Source organism: Lontra canadensis, unplaced genomic scaffold (assembly GCF_010015895.1).
Source record: "Lontra canadensis isolate GAN:19392208 unplaced genomic scaffold, GSC_riverotter_1.0 scaffold45, whole genome shotgun sequence".
Lineage (NCBI taxonomy): Eukaryota > Metazoa > Chordata > Mammalia > Carnivora > Mustelidae > Lontra > Lontra canadensis.
The window spans coordinates 12904286-12923313 of NW_022631039.1; positions in this window are offsets into that span (position 1 = coordinate 12904286).

Consider the following 19028-nt stretch of genomic DNA (forward strand, 5'->3'; position numbering starts at 1 on the left):
TGCTTTCCTTACTTCTGCCCTTGAGCAAATACTTATTAAGCAACCAGTATAGACCAACGCTGTCCTTTTTTAAAGTTCCATTTAAATCTAGCCCAGATCAACTGCTTATTTCCTGACAAACCTTTTCTTCCACACTGTAAGTTGTACAATTGCACAGAACAAGAGAAAAAGAAGGAAAGGACCACTTATCTGAGAAGAAAATAATATAATTTCATGAATTTTGTAACTCTATCTAAAAGCTGTCATTTATAGATCAAAATTTTTTGTGAGAGGAAGAATAGCACTGTCCATGAGACTATTTTTTAAACCACTTGAATCTAGCTTTCCATTCTAGGTGGGCTCCTACCTCTTCCATGCTGTTTTTAGAAAGACGGGTCTTCTTGAAAGAAAGCCTCTTAAGAAACAGTGTGCAAAAGATCATGCGCTGACACTTCTATGATTTCCAAAGCAGTCTGCTAATGTCCTAGACACAGTACTGGCTTTCCATCTTCTTATTTTCCCCCAATTAATGGCACATTTTATCATAAGTACCTTTAAAAGTAAACACATATTTCATTTTCCCTTTCCTGCCTAAAAGGTAGATACAGTTGCTTCAGTTATTTCCATCAATGGGATTCCCAACTGTATAAATTTGTTTTCTACTCTATTAACTGAGTTATTTATTGAGTTACAGAAAGGGTCCAGGTGAATTCCAGAACTACCTAACAGAAGGAAAACAAATCTATCACACTAGTATTTAGCCATATTTTACTTATTCAGTTTATGCCAAAATACAGAAAATTGGTAGAAGATGATAATTTAAATGGGTTACCAAAGAGTTTCTCAGAAATCCATCTCCCAATCATAGATTTATGCTCAAAAGGAAAAATAGTCATTCAGTTCGTGATTTATGCCAGTCATTCATAAAAGTCTTCAACAGATAAGGGCCATAAATCTGCTCTCAGTAAAGTGTAAATCATTGCCACAGGAGGGTAACACAGGCCTGCCTCCCTGAGATCACTCAGCTGCTGAGCAGCAGCTTATGGGGAAAAAAGAGAAGATAATTTTTAGTTCAGTAGTTCCCACAACTTTTCTATCACTTGCAAAAGAGCTGACAATCTTATGACTGTCAAGAATGGAAAAACAAAGACCTCAAGGTTTGAATACTTTTTCCATACATTTGCTGTAATAAACACATTAATAAGTAAAAAGTTGATTTAGTTAGAAATGGCTTTAATCAGATGTGGCTACTTTTAAAAAATTAAAAACATTTTGCTGCCCATCTTAAATATTTCAGGTTTTATTTTTCTGAGAATAAAGTGTGTTACAGATAAATGTATTTTGTTTTTGAAGGGGAATTCTTAGAAAAGTAAACTCAATTGCACATCAGCCAGATTATCGGCAGAAAAAAATGATTAAGTTTTGATGCAGTATTATTGAGACATATCCTTACAAATCTTTTTTTTCTTCCCTCAATAATACTGAAGTCTCCTATTTCATGAGCATGAAGAGATTTCCTAAGTATCCTACACAAGTCTAAGCTCATAAATCCCTTACACTTGAGGGTGACATAGCTAGGTTCAAATGTTAACATAAAATATTTCACCTTTTTACAATTTTTTTCAAAATGAATTATAACATCCCTAAAATTAATACATATTTGCCAAGAACCATTTATTGTTCAGAATGTATAATGGTTTTACCTACTTTTACTCTACTATTTACCAAGAACCTAACACTAGAACACTTTTACAAGATTAAATTATAATTTTCATAACAAATAAATTGATACAGTATCTATCTGATTTCCTGGTCCCTGGTTGCCCAAAAGGAATTTTCCTAATCCATTCAGATATCAAAAGCAAAACTAAACCCAGTTTAATTTACTGGGTCCTATAATACATTACTACCTAGAAATATACTTCTTTTGTATTTAGAATTCTCTGTATGGGAAATAAAAACGCAAAATAAAAAGCAAGTGACTCCATCATTAAAACACAAATTCAGGGTCTTTATTGATTGACTCTTCATTCCTGAAATTATTACTTTTATGTTCTCACTGCCCCCCAAAAAATCCATCTTATGGAATCATAGAAACCAGCTTATCTCAAGAAATTCTCCCTGTTGAAGATTCAATCAGCTCTGCTCTGCACTCCCTTTGCTCAGCGGCCAATCTGCTCAAAAGTTCATTGTTCTTTTGATAGGAATCATGAAAATTAACTGCATATTCTCCTCTTTCAAAGACAGAAAGCTCAGGTCCTGGTTCCTCAATAAAAATTTTACTCTTCTCTAGCATCTGATAGAAACCAAGCCAACTATATTGGCCATAAAAAATGTAAATTATTGGAATCATTTGTGCTTAAATTTTCTCGGGAAAAGGATGACAGCTTTCAGCAACCAAATTATTCTTTTCTCTTTATATGCTGGATCTATAATAGTTTCCTTTGACTCTTCATTATGATTACTCACTAGACATTTCAATTTAAGAGAAAAGGGAAGCAGCAAAAATAATAATAATACTTTGAAATTAATCTATGATATTAATGAATGCTTATTAGACTTTTGCAGGTATACAAAATTGGCCTGCCCATTAATATCTCTGATAATATGCAGGATGAAATGAGGTAAAAATAAAATACTTAGCACAGAACCCTAGAATACTTAATAAATGCTACCTATTTTTATGATTACTTTTGAAAATCAGATCAATTTTTTCTGGTATAATTCCCTGAATGACTAGTCTATCATATTTGCACCATTTCCCACACCTTGAATATGCCCACTTTACTCCCACCTTTAATCCTCAGGTCCCAGGTTTTGCCAGAGTTTTCAATTAATTACAAATGCATGTTAACTTAGAGCTCCAGAAAGAAACAGAAAATTCATAGATAGATAGCTATTATATATAGTAAAAAATTAATATACATACATTTTTTTAACTTTTGTAAAGGTGTTAGTAAGGAAAGAAAAACCGTTTACATTCTACAGTATTCTTCATTCAAGGAATTGACTTAGCTTCACAATATAGTAATAATTATTTAGATCCAATTCAAGTTCCACTGGTTGCATATAAGATTTGAGTTCTTTTCTATTATACTGTGTGGGGGTTTCACCTTTGATTTTGTCACTGCCTGCAATATTTTAATTTTTCCTGAAAGGATTCATAGTTAGAACGATAACATGTGTGAAAATACTGATCCTCTAACCACCTAACAATAGTTTAGCTAGGTATAGAATTCTAGGGTCTGAGCTTCTTTCCCTTGAAGGGAACATGTTCTATTGTGATCAGATACTTGTGGAGTTTTTTTAATTTTGAAATTCAGAAATCTCATTATATCAATAATTATTTCATTATATGCCTATTGTTGCTGCTGTTATTAATCAGGCTTCATGCTTTCTGATTTATTCTTTGATTTCAGGCACCATCCAGTCTATTTAATTCCCCCATTGAGCAACAGTGCTTCCCATTTTCAAGAATTCTTTCCCAAAATCAGGTTCTTTTTCACATCAGTCTCTTATTTTATAGATTCAGCACAATGCAAATTTCATTAAAAACTTACTAGGTTTCAATTTAAATGCCATTCGTGTACTATCCAATGTGGATGCAAACCAGAACCTAGGCTATCTGGCCTTTTTTCGGGCTAGTCATAAAAAACTAGGTCAGCTCTGTGGAAGTAAGGAAGTAGCACTTAGATTCCACAGGAGAGGCTCAGCCACTCTAGGGATCTTAAGTTGACAGAATTGATAGCTCATCTTAAGAACTTTGCCCACTTTCCAGAAGAATCTCAAGTACTCAGAAATCAAGAAGGAACAGTTCTACTATTTGAGGTTAAGAGCAGATTCTCATAAACCCGCAGTGCTCTAAATGTCATCTCTAAATTAGAGGAGGAAAGGTAAGTCTTGTAGTGTAACAACCATTGCCAAGTCCACAAGAGTATCAACCCAACCAAGAACAAAAAGGCACCTCACCGCCTAGTAGTGTTCTTTAATTTCAAATACTTAAACAATGTAGAAAATGTCCATTCTCTCTTGATTTCATTTCACCATACAACCAATTTACATAAGGTAGTCAGTGCTGAAAATTAAACTTCACATATCTAAATATCAAAAACATGAAATTTTTAACATATTCATAAAATATTTAAGTCAAAAGGTTTTCAATCAGGAAGTAACAAAAAATTTGAAATGCAGTTTAGAAGACTAATTGTGAACATGATGATTATTTAGTAACAAACTAAATTTAACATTGAAATAATTAGAGGTGGGTGTACCGACAAGAAAACTTTTGTAAAAAAAAAAAAAATCTCTGATAAAAGGTTTTAATATACCCTTTCTCCTTTCGACTACCACTTAATGACATAAAACAATCCCAGTCTTACGCTTTAAAAACAGTTGTTCTGAGATGTGATAAATTCTTCCAGAAAAATTCTCCTTATGTTAAAACAAGTACAATGAGAAAACATTCAGTTTCTTTTAAACAACTTATTATAATCCTACTTGCTGCTGAGCCACATACCAAGCTCTATAAAAGACAATGTATGCCCCCAAATTAAGCAAAACCTCCCCTTACCTCTCCCCAGTAGGCTGTTAAGGCTATTAAGATCTATGATCAAGAAGAAGCACAGACATATAAAATGCACAGGAGTCATTCATTAACACCTAACTACTTGAGCATCTCTTCTACATACAGTAAAATGATTTGATTACCGCTCTGAAAGAAAAATTAATGAGAAAGGAAAAATGCAGAAAGAAGATCAGGAGTGCGTTGAAACCATCTGAGCTGTAAAGTCTTCCCTGTTGCTGCCAATCCATCAAACTGTGCAAAATAAATGCTATTTCACCTTAACCTTTTAAAATCTTTTAAGTTAAACAATACTTTGAAATTCACCAACCCAAAAAATTAACAGGAAAATTTTAACGCTAATATGACAATACTCTTAGTCCTCCTATAATATTATTTCTAACACTTTTAAATTTAAAGGACATCAAATTGAATATTAAGTAGCATTTTGTTTCCACTCTAGGGCATTCTTTTCTTTGCAATAACTATGGAAGGCGCTCCAGAGTGCCACTGACAAAGAGGGTTGAGTGCCAGAGAAATACTTCAAAAACCCAATGCTTTGGTGGCACATTCACAACCACAGAAGCTGGATGCATTTCTCATTATTATCTACTTCTGAGTCATTGGTACATCTCGAACGGCTTTGCATATTTTCCAGTTTTACTTATTTATCTTTGCTTTTCCACATTTCCCCCTTTTGATTGTAGAACTTCTAGGCAGGGATTAATACCAGGCCAAATTGAGCTTAGTTTTGTTCTTTACAGAAAGCTGTTAATTCCCTTTTAATAGCGTAGCATATTTCTTCAACACTGGGAATTTCAGTACTTAATTCATACACAGGTAGTTATCAACCTAAAGACAGATTATGTCCCAAAAGTGTACGTGTAAATCAGTTGTTGGAACTAGGAACATATTTTCCCATGTGATCGACATTGAAGGATGATGAGGATTCCTGACCAGCTTTCAAAAACCAACCGAATCCACAATGAAGCCCCTATCACAAAAGAATGCTACAGAGCTGAGGGTGGTGTCCTGGAAATCCTCATCGGTTCCAATACAGCAACTCCCCTGCAGGCTGCCCTGGTAGGAGAGAGTAGAAGCCTCTCCTGGGTGTTTCTCTAGAAAGTGACACTGGAGGTGAAAAGGGAACAGGTGCTCAAGCTTCAGGGGTGAGAACATAGGCAGAAGAGAGAATGGTAGCCAATCCTAAGTACTGACTTGATAATCAAGTTCCCATGTGGGTGTGGCACATTATAGTAGGTAAAAATGTGGATCCTGAAGCCAGGACACCAGCACATGAATGCCAAGTCTGCCATCCTGGGCAAGTTACTTAAGCCCTCTGGGCTTCAGCTTCCTGATCAGTAAAAAAAAAAAAAAAAAAAAGAACAAGGACAGCTTCCTCACAGGATTTGTTGTGAGGAGGAAATGAGTTAGCATACATCAAGTGCTTACAACAGTCAGCTGTCCCAAAGTGGTGCACGTACTTGTTACTATGATTAATTTTCCTAAGTAGAACAAACCAAGACTATATACAGCACTGCCGAGAGTAGCTCTCCGAACGCACTCCGGAAGGTCTTCACAATGAACGTCTTCACAAGGCCACTTCCACTATATAAGAACTTTCACATTCTTTCATCCTTATGTGGAGCATTGGTTCTATTATAGTTCTATTTCGAATCCCCTTGAGCATAGAGATGGAAGCATACATATTTTTTGATGCAAGTGATAGTCTGGTTTCTTTTTAATGACTGCACTTTTGGCTTAGTGCTAAGTAGAGGGGATCAAGAACATCTGGGTTACTCTTTGCTCTTTCTGGACCAGAATGCTCTGAACTGCCTGCTTGTGATTATCTGTACTAAAGTGAATATTCCATTCCATTCACAATCACTAAAAAAAGAAACCACAGTATGCCTTGGGATTTATTTTCTATCCTATTATAATTTGGAGCAGTCTGACAGCATCTACCAAATTAGTAAAACTCAAGAAAAGGTGCTATCATCAGAGAAATCATTTCGAAGTGTTCTAGTGTTTTACAGCAAGTATTTATGATTTCTTTTCATTCTAGCCTATTTTTCAATCTCATTTCTGTCCTTACCACCCTACTAAAACTATGCCTTCTAAAATATCTAATGACTTTCATTTGCAAAATCCAAGAGGCAACTTTTAGACCTTGACTTGCCATATCTCACCAGTATATGTCACTGCTGGACACTACTATTCCAGTCACTCAACAAAAGTCTATTCAGTATAGACCACCCACCAGGATCATAATACACACAGTGGACACAGCATGAAGCAGACTGTCATGGCAGGCAGAGAGGCAACAAGTAAATATTTGCATAAGTAAATATTTGATTACAATTGTGACAAGTGTCACTAAAGAGAGATACAAGTGGTAGTGAGTACATATACTTATATTTGCCTTAGTCCACTAAAGCAATCAAACCTAGACCGGAGGGTCAGAGAAAGTCGTATTTAAGTATATACTTTAAGAGTCAGTAGCACCTGGCCACAGAAAGCAGCAAAATGGGATTCGTGGAAAGAAAACAGCATATGCAGAGGATATGGGGCTGAAAGAAGCTTGCTCAGCTGGAGAAACTAAAAGAACATCCAACTGCATGAAGCAGAAAGAAGAGAAAGTGTCATGAGAAGATGCTGGAGATGTGGGCAAAGACAAGGAGGTGCTCCAGATTCTATCGGTTAATACAGTTTTAAAGGGAAATGGTATACATTTTACCCTACAGCCACAACTAAAGCCTCAATCTCCAAATGTCTAGTTCACCACACCAACCTGCCTCCCTGTCTCTACTGAGTTATTCCACAAATGAAGAACCACTCATCTATAACTCATTTGTTTTGTAGTTCTTTTTCTTCATATTTAACATCTGTGAGATGGGTTGTATCTTATAAACAATGACATCTTTAATTAATTGAGAGCCCTTTTCTTAGTGAGACATAAAATAACAGTGTATCTTTTTAATTGGTGGCATCTGAGATTCAATTAAATGTAATATCTATTTTATATATTATATTTATATATTTAATATCAATTAAATATAATATCTATTAAATACAATATCTGATGCTGAATGAGTATCTGTTTGAAGGAAGACAGACGGTTGTGGTACTTTCATATGTGAAAATAAATGACTTCACCACCTATAAAAACTACCAAAATGTGCTCTGACAGAATCCCTTAGGATTAAAACTGCTTTTACAGGTTCCCATATGTCAAATTTCTCCTAAAAAGCTGGGTACATTCCCATACTGCCAAGACGCTGGCTGAAGATTCTGTAAGACATAATTATAAAGAAACAAGTTTCAACAATGTCAAGACTGGTAAAAATCAGGAGTATCAATACTAGCAGGGGAGAAAAAGGAGTGCATAGGAAATGGTTTACTTCTACTACCTCTCCTAGTTCTAAACAACTAAGCATAACCACAAATAAATGACTGGGTAAAGCAGATGGGTCATTAAAACATGAGCTTCAGTAGAGAGTGGGTAACATACAACACTCCCAATAGGTTCTGGTAAGCTCTGTTAAAGGATATAGATTAGGCCTCAAGTCAAAATGAGGTTCCTACGTCCTGCCTCCTGAGCAGGTTCTGAGCAAGTCTTTTTTTTTTTTTTTTTTTAAGATTATTTATTTATTTATTTGACAGAGATCACAAGTAGGCAGAGAGGCAGGCAGAGAGAGAGGAGGAAGCAGGCTCCCTACTGAGCAGAGAGCCCAATGTAGGGCTCGATCCCAGGACCCCAGGATCATGACCTGAGCCGAAGGCAGAGGCTTTAACCCACTGAGCCACCCAGGTGCCCCAGGTTCTGAGCAAGTCTTCACCGATTTACCTACCCACAGAAAGGCCGGGACACAGAACCAAAACTATACAGATCAGGCTGGTGCTGCCTGGACCCCATCTCCCCTGTTAATTATTGCCTGGAGGCAAAAGGCAAGAAGTGAAGGAAAGCCTTGTCTACCTGTGAAGCACTCAGTGAGAAACAGCACAGAGGCCATGTGGAGACACAGTACTTTCACCCATGTCAGTGTCAGGTTCCAAAGTTTACTATTTGCCATTCTTTCTCCCATGAGGAGGGGCCCATAAAGACAAACGAGGAAGAGACCCCAAGGGGAAACAGAGTTCTTCTCCTCTATAACACAAAGAAGTGAGACCTACACCCTCCTGAAAGGTGAAAATTTTAGTAATACTACTTCCAAATCTGATCATAGATACCTTTCTTTCTACAACAACCTAAGCTGTGTAATTTGACACTTGATACAACAAAGCCATAAAGATTTAGAGGATGCATAATCATTACCTTGACAACAAAGATAAAATCTACTATCATAAAATACTCCATACTTTAAAGGAGACAGCAATGACTTTTGCAGCAAAGATATCTTTTATCCTGCTTATTTGCACACACCATCTGCTTTATTAGCATGTCATGTCACACAGAACTGCTCTTGTAATTGCAAGCCTCGTATATGATAACACTAGCAGAATATGAAGGTATGGAAGAGACAACATGCTGAGAAGGGGAGAACAGCTAATTTATTTAGTCTTGCCCTACCTTGTCCCAAAATCATTTAAGCAGCCTAGTATTCATTTGCCTTGCCATTCAAAACTGTTTTCCCACTTATATGCTAGGCATATTGTATCAGACAATGGAGATAAAACAGTAAGGAAAACATGGCTAATATGGTTTTTTTATTCTAAAGAAATCTACAGTCTCATAACAGAAATAATTTGCTAAATAGACGGTAAGGAGAAATGGCGGCAATTGTGAAGTCCAGCAGTTGGGGTACAGAGCACCCAGCACATGGATGGGTGTGCGTCCTTCACATCCATTTTTATACTTTTCCAAGTGCACAGCAATACACAGCATTACTTGATGGTTTTCTTGAATTATGTAGATGATCTTACACTGTATCTATCACTCTGTGACTCAGGTTTTTCCACTCACTTCATGTTTTATGGTTTTAAGTCGGCCCCTGCTTACACATACACAAAGCTGCTGCACACAACACACCTGCAATAGGGTCTCCCACTACAGGATTATCACACATTCTATTGACATTTCCTCGCCAACAGATACTGAGGCTGCAGTTCTGCCCTGAATCAACTGATGCATCAAGGAACCTCATTTTTATCTATTTCTGCAGCACATGCAAGTTTTCCTTGAGGCCATCTAACCTTCCAGATCTTGTTTCCTTTCTCAGTCAGTTACTGTGATGAATACAAAATATAAGGGCTATAAAGCACTTTCTAAATAGTCAAGTTCTACATAACCTTAAGAAGCTAAACGCAGATTTCTATGTGACTGGCCATTCCACTGCTTGATCTATAACCAAGAGAAACAAAAACATGATTTCACACAAAAACTTATACATGAACGCTCACAGCAATATGATAGTATTATTTGTAGTAGTCCAAAAGCAGAAACAGTTCAAATGCCCATCAACTGATGAATAAATAATATGTGACACAGTCATACCATGGAATATTAGTTAGCACTGAGAAGGGGGATAGTACTGATCCCAATACAGCATTGATGAACCCTGCAAACATTATCCTAAGGGGGAAAAGAGGTGGGGAAAGGCCATCAAAAAGTCACATATTTATAATTCCATTTATATAAAATAGCATATCATAAAAATTGATAAATTCATAAAAACAGAAAGTAAGGATTAGTGGTTGCCGGGGGCTGTAGGGAAGAGATGATGGGGACTCATTTCTAATCATTTTGGAATTTCCTTCTGAAGTAATGACTGTATTCTGAATTAGATGGTGGGAAGATTTGCATAACCTTGTGGGAAGGCTAAAAACCACTAACCTGTACACTTTAAAATGGTGAATTTTATGCTATGTGAAATATATCTGCAAAAAAATGCTTTAAACTATAAACTGCCCCAGATAGGAACTATGACTTACACACATTTGCATCCCATAAAGTATCTTATATATGGTAAGCTCTCAATTTATATATTTACTACAACAATATTATGTATACCAAGAATCTCATTACTCCAAATTAATTAGAAACTTCACCCCTACACTATCCCAATTTATATCTATTCTCTGATTTCAGTAAGATGAAATGTAATTCTTATTAAAAGAGGGTGGAGGCCAACCTAAATTCAGTGTGTTCCTAGATTATGGGTGTTCATAGTGTACCATCTTCCAGTACTTGACGAGGAGTGAAAATCTACCAACAAGGAATCCCAGGGAGCTCAGTCAGGCTGGGTCACAGGTTGTGGAGGTGGAGGGGGAGGCAAGGGCAGAAACGGGACAATTTCTGTCCTGAGCTTAGCTCCATATCCTCCCACCCATGCGCACAGACAATTTGAATTGCCGAAAAGCTAACTTTATTATACAAAAGAAAATCTAATGGTAATTTACCTAATCTGTTTTCTGCTTTTGGTTAATTTTGAAACAATACACTAATTATGTATATCATTGCATTGTGTCAGATTAATTATTTGTAGGTTTTATCAACATGAAACCCCATGGGGTTTCCTTCATTCCTCATTCAAAGTACTTTTATTGAAGCCCTACTATCCAAGACAATAGATTCATACTTAGTCAACCAAGTTCCAGACCTTGTCAAGCCCTCACAGACATTAAACAAGTTAAACTCCAGAATTCACTCTATGTTACTCTCAAGTTCTAGTCACATCAGCTCAATCTTTTCTAACTGTGGAAAGAACACACACACACACACACACACACACACAAAACGGAGGAAAAATGAGAAGAATTAGTGTGAATAATAGAAAACACTGCATGAAAAGGGAGCTTTTCCACGTTAACATTAACACTGTTCATCTTTTCCTGGTAGTGTATTTACTGCATTTCAGATTTGCTGAGAAGCATCACAACTCTGTGAGATAAATGAGTGGATCTCTAAGCTGACAAATGACATATGAGAATGTTCTATTGATAAAATATATGAACTGCAAAATGGGGGAATCCAAATTTTAGCTCCCAATTGATTTATATCAATGGATCATGTTTCTGTTTCTTAGGATTGTAATTGTTTTAGCTTGATAGGGAAATAAATTTAATCTGTTAACACCAAAGAGAGACTTCGACTGCCTTTCCTCAAGTCTCATTCTGCTTGGCCTGCATGCAGCACTTGACAACACTGCCCAACAGGTACATTTTGAAGCTCTCTTATCTCTCAATGTGGAAACTACATGATCATCCTCTTGTCCTCTCATTCTAACTCTGCTGTGTCTTATACCAATCATCTCCCTTTTCCCCTTGTTCTTTCCTAGCAGCTCTCAAAAGCCAAGCTTCATCCTCATCCTTCTGTGAGATTTTCTGTTATACTTGTTATTAAAAAGCTCTTCTTCCAGTGTCTTAAAAGGGCCCTGTCCATTTGACATTCAAAACAACAACTGCATCAGGCATCTCATCCTCTGACTTCCCTCTACACCACACAGGTTCGGTTGAAGAGCTTGCTGTCGCAAAGGAAGGAAAGAAATAAGCATAGTTCAAAATTCTGACTCTGTCACTTACTAGTTATGTCACTTCTGACAGAGTAGTTAGGTTTCTGGAGCTTCCTCTTCTATAAAATGTGTATAATAATCTCCAAAGGGATGTTGGATTAAATTGTCATGATAATGGTGACAACATTTAAATATTAGTTATTATGTGTCAGATACTGTTAAGCACTTTACACATATTAACTCATTTACTCTTCACAAGAATCCTGCTATTACACCCAATTTACAGATCAGGAAACGAAGGCACAGAAAGCATATTCACCAAGTCCCATCACAGTTGTTAATAGGCATTCAATAAACAGTGGCTGCTCTCATACATACCTCTATGCTGTGACTCCCAAGCCCATATCCCATAAAACATAGATCTTCATTCACTTCAACTCTGCAGAGGATTTCCAGAACATGTCTCACCAACATAAATGTAACAATGTCAAAACTCAAACTACACCTTTCATTTCCCTCCAGCCAGCCTATGTGCACACAGCACATGGTTCTCAGCCTTTCGGGATGATGACACTCAGGACTCCTCTTTTCTCCACTTCCAATTCCTTGACCCCTGTCCTGCCAGAGGGCCTGATTCCAGAGCCAAACCAACTACACTAAATGTATGCTTCCAGAACAATTCCATAACTTATATAAAGTTTGATGGAAACAAGAACTGGCAACATCTCAAAGCCCATCCACAGGGGATGTCTGAAAGGCAACTGAGGGATAAGAGGCAGAAACAAGATTCCCTGACTGCACAGGCAACCAGATGATAGAGGCAGGAGCAAATATGTGATCAGACTGCAATTCATTCTCAGAATAACGAAGAGCACTCTTGAAATGGCCCTGACGGCATCCAAAACAAAAACATAATAAAACCTTAGAAGAGACCATTGTGAGGGAAAGGTGTGATGAAAGATGATGAAGACTGGTGAATCTTGAGCAAGGCAAAGGAGTGGAAAAACACTAATCGTATTGAATAAAAAGCCATGTTAATCAGACACAGAAGTGTCCATTTACATTATCTGGTTTTGTTTTTATGTCATGAAAAAGAAAGCAAACTCATATCTCAAGAGTGGGAAGGGAAAGAAGCTAACCCCAGTAATGTCATTCTTAGAGGTTTCATTTTAGAAGCCTGACAAGCCAGCACTATGTGCCTCCGACTGTCAATAGGGCCAACAGAACCACTTAAGCTAATTAACGAGCTAGGTCTTTAAAACGCAATGGGAACTGTACATCAGCATCACTTAATTATTGCAAAACTGGAGGCTGCTAAATAAATATTGCAAAGCCTTCAGTAAATAATGGCACTGCCGTTCTATCATGCATTATTACCAAAAGTGAATATAGTTGAGTATGGAAAAGCAAATAAAGCTCTAAAAGCAGAATTCAGAATTTGTATTAATATAAAATGACTTCTAATTAATAAGTAATCTACGGTATTGACCAACATATCAACTGTAAACAGTTAATTCAAGTATGGGTCAAATCGTTAAGTTTATATAAACAGATGCTTCAAAAGAATGATCAATTCAACATACAAAAGGCAAAGAGTAACTGGCTAAAACCTCCTGGAACAAGAAGATAAATGAGATACTCACATATATCAAATGTTTTTTCAGTTAATTTATCAAATGGGAAGCTGTATGGAATTTCCTCATGACTCCTTCAGAAATAATAACCAGAATGTAAATTTTTTAAAAAATCAATAAAGCCACAGTCTATGGTTAAAGACTATAAAGAGGATTGTTAAGTAATAATATAAAATCAAGGAAAGCAACATTTTAATCATAAAGTGGATTATGCGAGCCCAAAGTAAACAGTGAACGCTGGGGGCATCTGGGTGGTGCAGTTAGTTGAGCGTCCAACTGATGATTTCGACTCTGGTCATGATCTCAGAGTCGTGGGACTGAGCCCCACACTGGGCTCCACGCTGTGTGTACGGTCTGCTTGGGATTCTCTCTCTCTTCCTCTTCACCCTGCCACCCCACATGTGGACCCGTACCCTCTCTTTTTAAAAAAGTAAAACAAAGTAAAAATAGTGAACTAGGGCATTCTCCAGGTCATGACAGTACACTGGTCTTCACCTGATTCTTAGGCCCTGTCAGTGCTTCCCAGCTTCTGCCTATACCTCATGACACCAGGGTGCCGGCTGGGAACAGAACTACATCTGCATCTTTCTCCAGAGCTGAGTACAAAGCCTGGCATACAGCAGCCAGGCGATAAGTAGTCATTAAAGAATGTGTTTACACATCTGTTTCTGCCCCAAAAGTGGGAACTTCCTGAAGAGAAGGAACAATTCTTACTTATCCTTGTGTACTGAACACCTAGAATAGTGCCCAACATTTAATATGCAGTTAGGAATGTTTGCTAAATGGAGAATCTTTAATTTCAAGCTACAGCACCCACCTTGGGGTTTTATAATGCAGGTAAATAATATATGTCTCTCACATAAGGCTGATTTCCAGAAAATAAATTTATTAGATGAGAGGAGTGGGTGCCCCAAGTGACACACTGAGATAAACATATTTCTGAACGTAAGGATGCTGTCGCTATGTTTATTTTTCCTTCTTCTTTGTGTTCTTTCATTTGTATCTTTTCGCTGCAGATATTTAAGCACATTGCTGATGCCAGCCAACCATGCACTGGCCACAAAAAGTACCATCTCATATGATGCAAACTCTGGAAGCCTGGCCCTGTGCAAGAGCCCTCACAGAAGCTTTGTTTTCTATCAGTCACTGAAAGAACACATGTTTGGTAATGGCCATTTGTTTGAAAATCCCGCTGTGATCTATCAAATTTTTAATACGAAGTTCCAGGAAGCCCAGTGAATTCTGAGCAGGTTGTGAAATCCAGGGCAAACAGAAGCTACCATGTAGGGTCTTGTTTGACCCCAAGGATCATTAGAGCAGACCAGTAGTCATTGTCTCAGTTCACTGTGTGTTTTGGGGAATTTGTTTTTCCCCATCCACTACAGAGAAGCAGAGCTATTGTGGGTGAAAAAAATAATCTCTGCCCTTTCCTCTAGGGTTCTTGATTCCATGTGTTACCAATTCTCTGTGCCTCAACCACTCTGCAATTTACTCAACCTTGTCTACAAAGAGGTAAAAATCAGAATAGTTATTTTCTGCTTTTCCATTTTAGTATAAAAGAGGACTTCTTACATTATAAATGCACTGCTCATGCTTATTTTACAAACTGGAAACTTCACCAATTCATCAATTGGTCTTCTAAATTCATTCTGTGTGTATATCCATACTTGTATACATGCATAAATATAGCTCTTGTGTATGTGTCCACTTATTGTGGACATTGTATGTGGCTTACACACGAAGTCTTCAAGAAAGGATCAGAGAGTGATACTTCTTCTTAGATATTCCTTCTTCAGAAACACATCCAAAAACTGGAAGTCTGGTCTCTATCCTTGTTTCGCACCCTTGTGTGCATGGTAAAGCTAAAGGCTTTCCATATGATGTTTCATTCAATCTGCAAAATGATGCATGGAGAAATCAAAACTCAAGTGGATTACTAAATTAGCCCAAAGGTGAAGAAAGAGAGGCAAACTGTAAACAAGATCGGTCTGCGCCCAGAGTACCTGATCTTGACAATAATACACCAAGGCAGTACAGTAGGGGAGGAAAAAAAGAATCCAGCAAGTTCCTTCAGACACAACTGGTAATTCCACAGACAGACATGAGACACACATTTGCTACTTAGGTACAAATCTGTTATTTATATTGCCTGAGATATCTGAAAAGTGTTCCCAGAGATTTTACGTATATTGCATTTATATACAGTGTGTGTATGTGTGTGTGTGTGTGTGTGTGTGTGTATATGTGTGTGTGTGCATTTTTAACACAAAGATTCCCATGTAACACACATATCCAAGTTCTATGCCAAGCTCATATTTCAATGCATCAGCTTTTAAATGGGGGCAAAAAAAAAAAAAATCACCTGAACCAACCACTTGGTTAACTTACTCAAGAGGGTTTTTTTTAAAGAAAACTAAACAAAACTATAATGGGGAGAAAGAAATGAAATACAATCAAGAGTACTAACTGTAACTTTCTTATAGGGTCAGTTACTAAGCCACTACTCTTGACCCTGTTCTATCAACCCTGCACTATACTGCTCAAGTAAATTTTTTTTAAAAGCGTATCTCATGATACCACTCTCCTCTCAAAATCCTTCTCTGTCTACATATTACTCCAGCATGGGATAAACTCGCAAGCTTTCAATGGCAAAAGGCAGGTAAAACAGTCAAATATGAGACTAAGGAGGTATAAAGATTGTGGAGAATGGGGAGGTCACACACCTGTAAAGGTGGTTTGACGTAGGACGTTCAGGATATACACTGAAACCAGTGTTCAGCCCAGTGGCTACTTGTTTCCAAGCTGTGCACTTATAGCATAAAACCTTGCTGTTTTGTCAAGCAGTAAGGCTCTAGGATTTCTGGACAGGGCATGTCCAAGTTTTATTCCCAATTAATCTACCTCACCCATCAAACTTTAGGCTCCTGTAAAAGCAGGGTACTTGACAGAGCTATCAATAAGATACACATACTTCTTTCAGAAAGTATCCCAGGACTAAGGAAGGTTTTACAAATGAGGAAGTTGGACTACGCCAATCCTGGAATTAATTTTTAACAATGGGAAAATTAGGACTTGCTAAAGTCACAAATGGTGCTTATAGGCAAGCCATAATCAGAACCCAAGCCCTCTGGCAACTAGTTCAATTTTTAAATCCAACTGTTTCTACTCAGAATCTTTCAACATTTGGCAACTCCTCTTATATTAAAAGTTCATTTGAATATTTTCATTTACTTAATACAAACATTGAAATCTCAATCTTTTTAAAGATTTTTATTTATTGATTTGACAGAGAGAGATCACAAGTAGACAGAGAGGCAGGCCGAGAGAGAAAGAGAGGGAAGCAGGCTCCCTGATGAGCAGAGAGCCCGATGCGGGACTCGATCCCATGACCTGAGCCGAAGGCAGCGGCTTAACCCACTGAGCCACCCAGGCACCCTGAAATCTCAATCTTATTATGTACATTACAGAACACAAAATTAACAAGTTACAGTATTTTTAACTCCATGCATTTGAAAATACTCCAAAATAGCTTTTACATTCTTGTCCAATCAAAACATATTTATTAAAATACCAATTACAGCAGCATTTAAAAGGATCCTATATTGTACCACTTGACAGAAGTGAACCATTTACCAAGGCTGCAGTTGTTCAATCTCTGAAGTAATTGACCTCAGTCATGTAAAAACACTGACAAGAGTCAACTGACTTTTGGCCCAGGGGAGCTTTCAAATCCAGTTCAGAAGTATATAATAATTCTAAACATCTCAAACAACTTTTCCAATAAGTATTCTTGCACCCCTAAACTAATGTCAAGGTAAGGGCAGACAAATATACTGTTTAGGTACTCAAAGAAAAGACAACAAACTCCATTAATACTAATGCTATCAATTCTTGGTTACCTGAGCACGACAGGCAGATATACATACATACACACATCGTACTGCTTTAATACAATGTAGGATATGCTACTCCAGTACCCAGACAGATGTGCAGTGCTCCCACCCTTTCGTGATTGCACGAAAGTGAGCAATCAGTATGGAAACGGACAATAGTAACAGACTATTTAAATAGATAGTAACCACTGGGCTATTTTACACCAAAAACCTGATATAGTGTTCTATCTCCATTTCTTATTATTCTTGTGGGGTTTTAACTCTTTATTCAGACATCTAGGTATCATCTGTCATTTTCTTCCTAGTTGCAAAGGAATTTTTACATGCCTAAGTCATTATCTAAACAAGCACTCTTTAAATTAGAACCAAAACATCTGTTTTTTTCAGTGACTTTTGAGTCCACACCACAAATCAAACAGAAAACAATGTCAAATAGTCACAATATTAAAATAATCTGAGATGGGCAGTAGTAACTAAAAATTTTCTAGTATTAATTCCCGAACATTTGAAAGAAACAATCATTCATTACTTTTGGGGTGGGGGAGTAAAATAAAATCACAAAATTTTAAACCAAAGGAAACTTAGAGATCTCCTATTGAGTAAATTAATGACAAAGAGAGGTATGGAAATGTTGGTTTATGTGATTTATAATAAACCAAAGTATGCATAATTAAATCTCTATCAATTAGGAGCCATTTACATAAGAGCTAAATAATTTAAGTAAATTTCCACAGAGTTATAATACAATCTACTGTTGACTTCAGAATAAGTTTATATTAACTAATAGACTCAAACTTTAAACACAATGGTTTCTATTTTTAACCTACACAAATAGTGAAGGGAAAATTGCAATCAAAAAGAAAAACAACATAGTGATTTATTTAAACACCTCAAAATGTCATCATAAAATGGCCTACGTTAAAAAAAAGGAACTACTTCAAATTATTTGCTTTTCACAATGCATATTCTTATTTCACTTGGCAAATTTAATTGTGTTTTGTGTATGACCTTTAAAGCATCATTGTCACAGCTTGATGATAACATCCAAATAAGTTCAATAAAACATTTACCACAGATGGGAAGTAATAAAATCATAATAGAAATACTCAAGCTTTATAATAGTATCTAGGAGAATTTCTTTTCTGAAACTTAGTCTATGCCTCCTCAGAAATGAATATTGTGCTTCCAAGTGAATTTCTCGGGAAGACACAATAAAAACTATTGAAGTGCCTCTCCCATTACTCTCTGAATAGCCAAACTTCACCATCCTGTATGCCTTATCATTCAATTCTTCAGACCTCATTAACGTCTTTCCTAAGAATCTCAATTAGATCTTATACATATCCCCTGAATACCCTACTGAGTACCAGACACTAAGCCACACGGAGCAGTCTCTTCTTTAAGGTCTTTTTGCATCTATTTTCTGCACATTATTTTCCATAAACGACACCATTTTATCATTCATGATTTGCGTAAAAGCCATACCTCACAAGCCAGATTGAGTTCCATA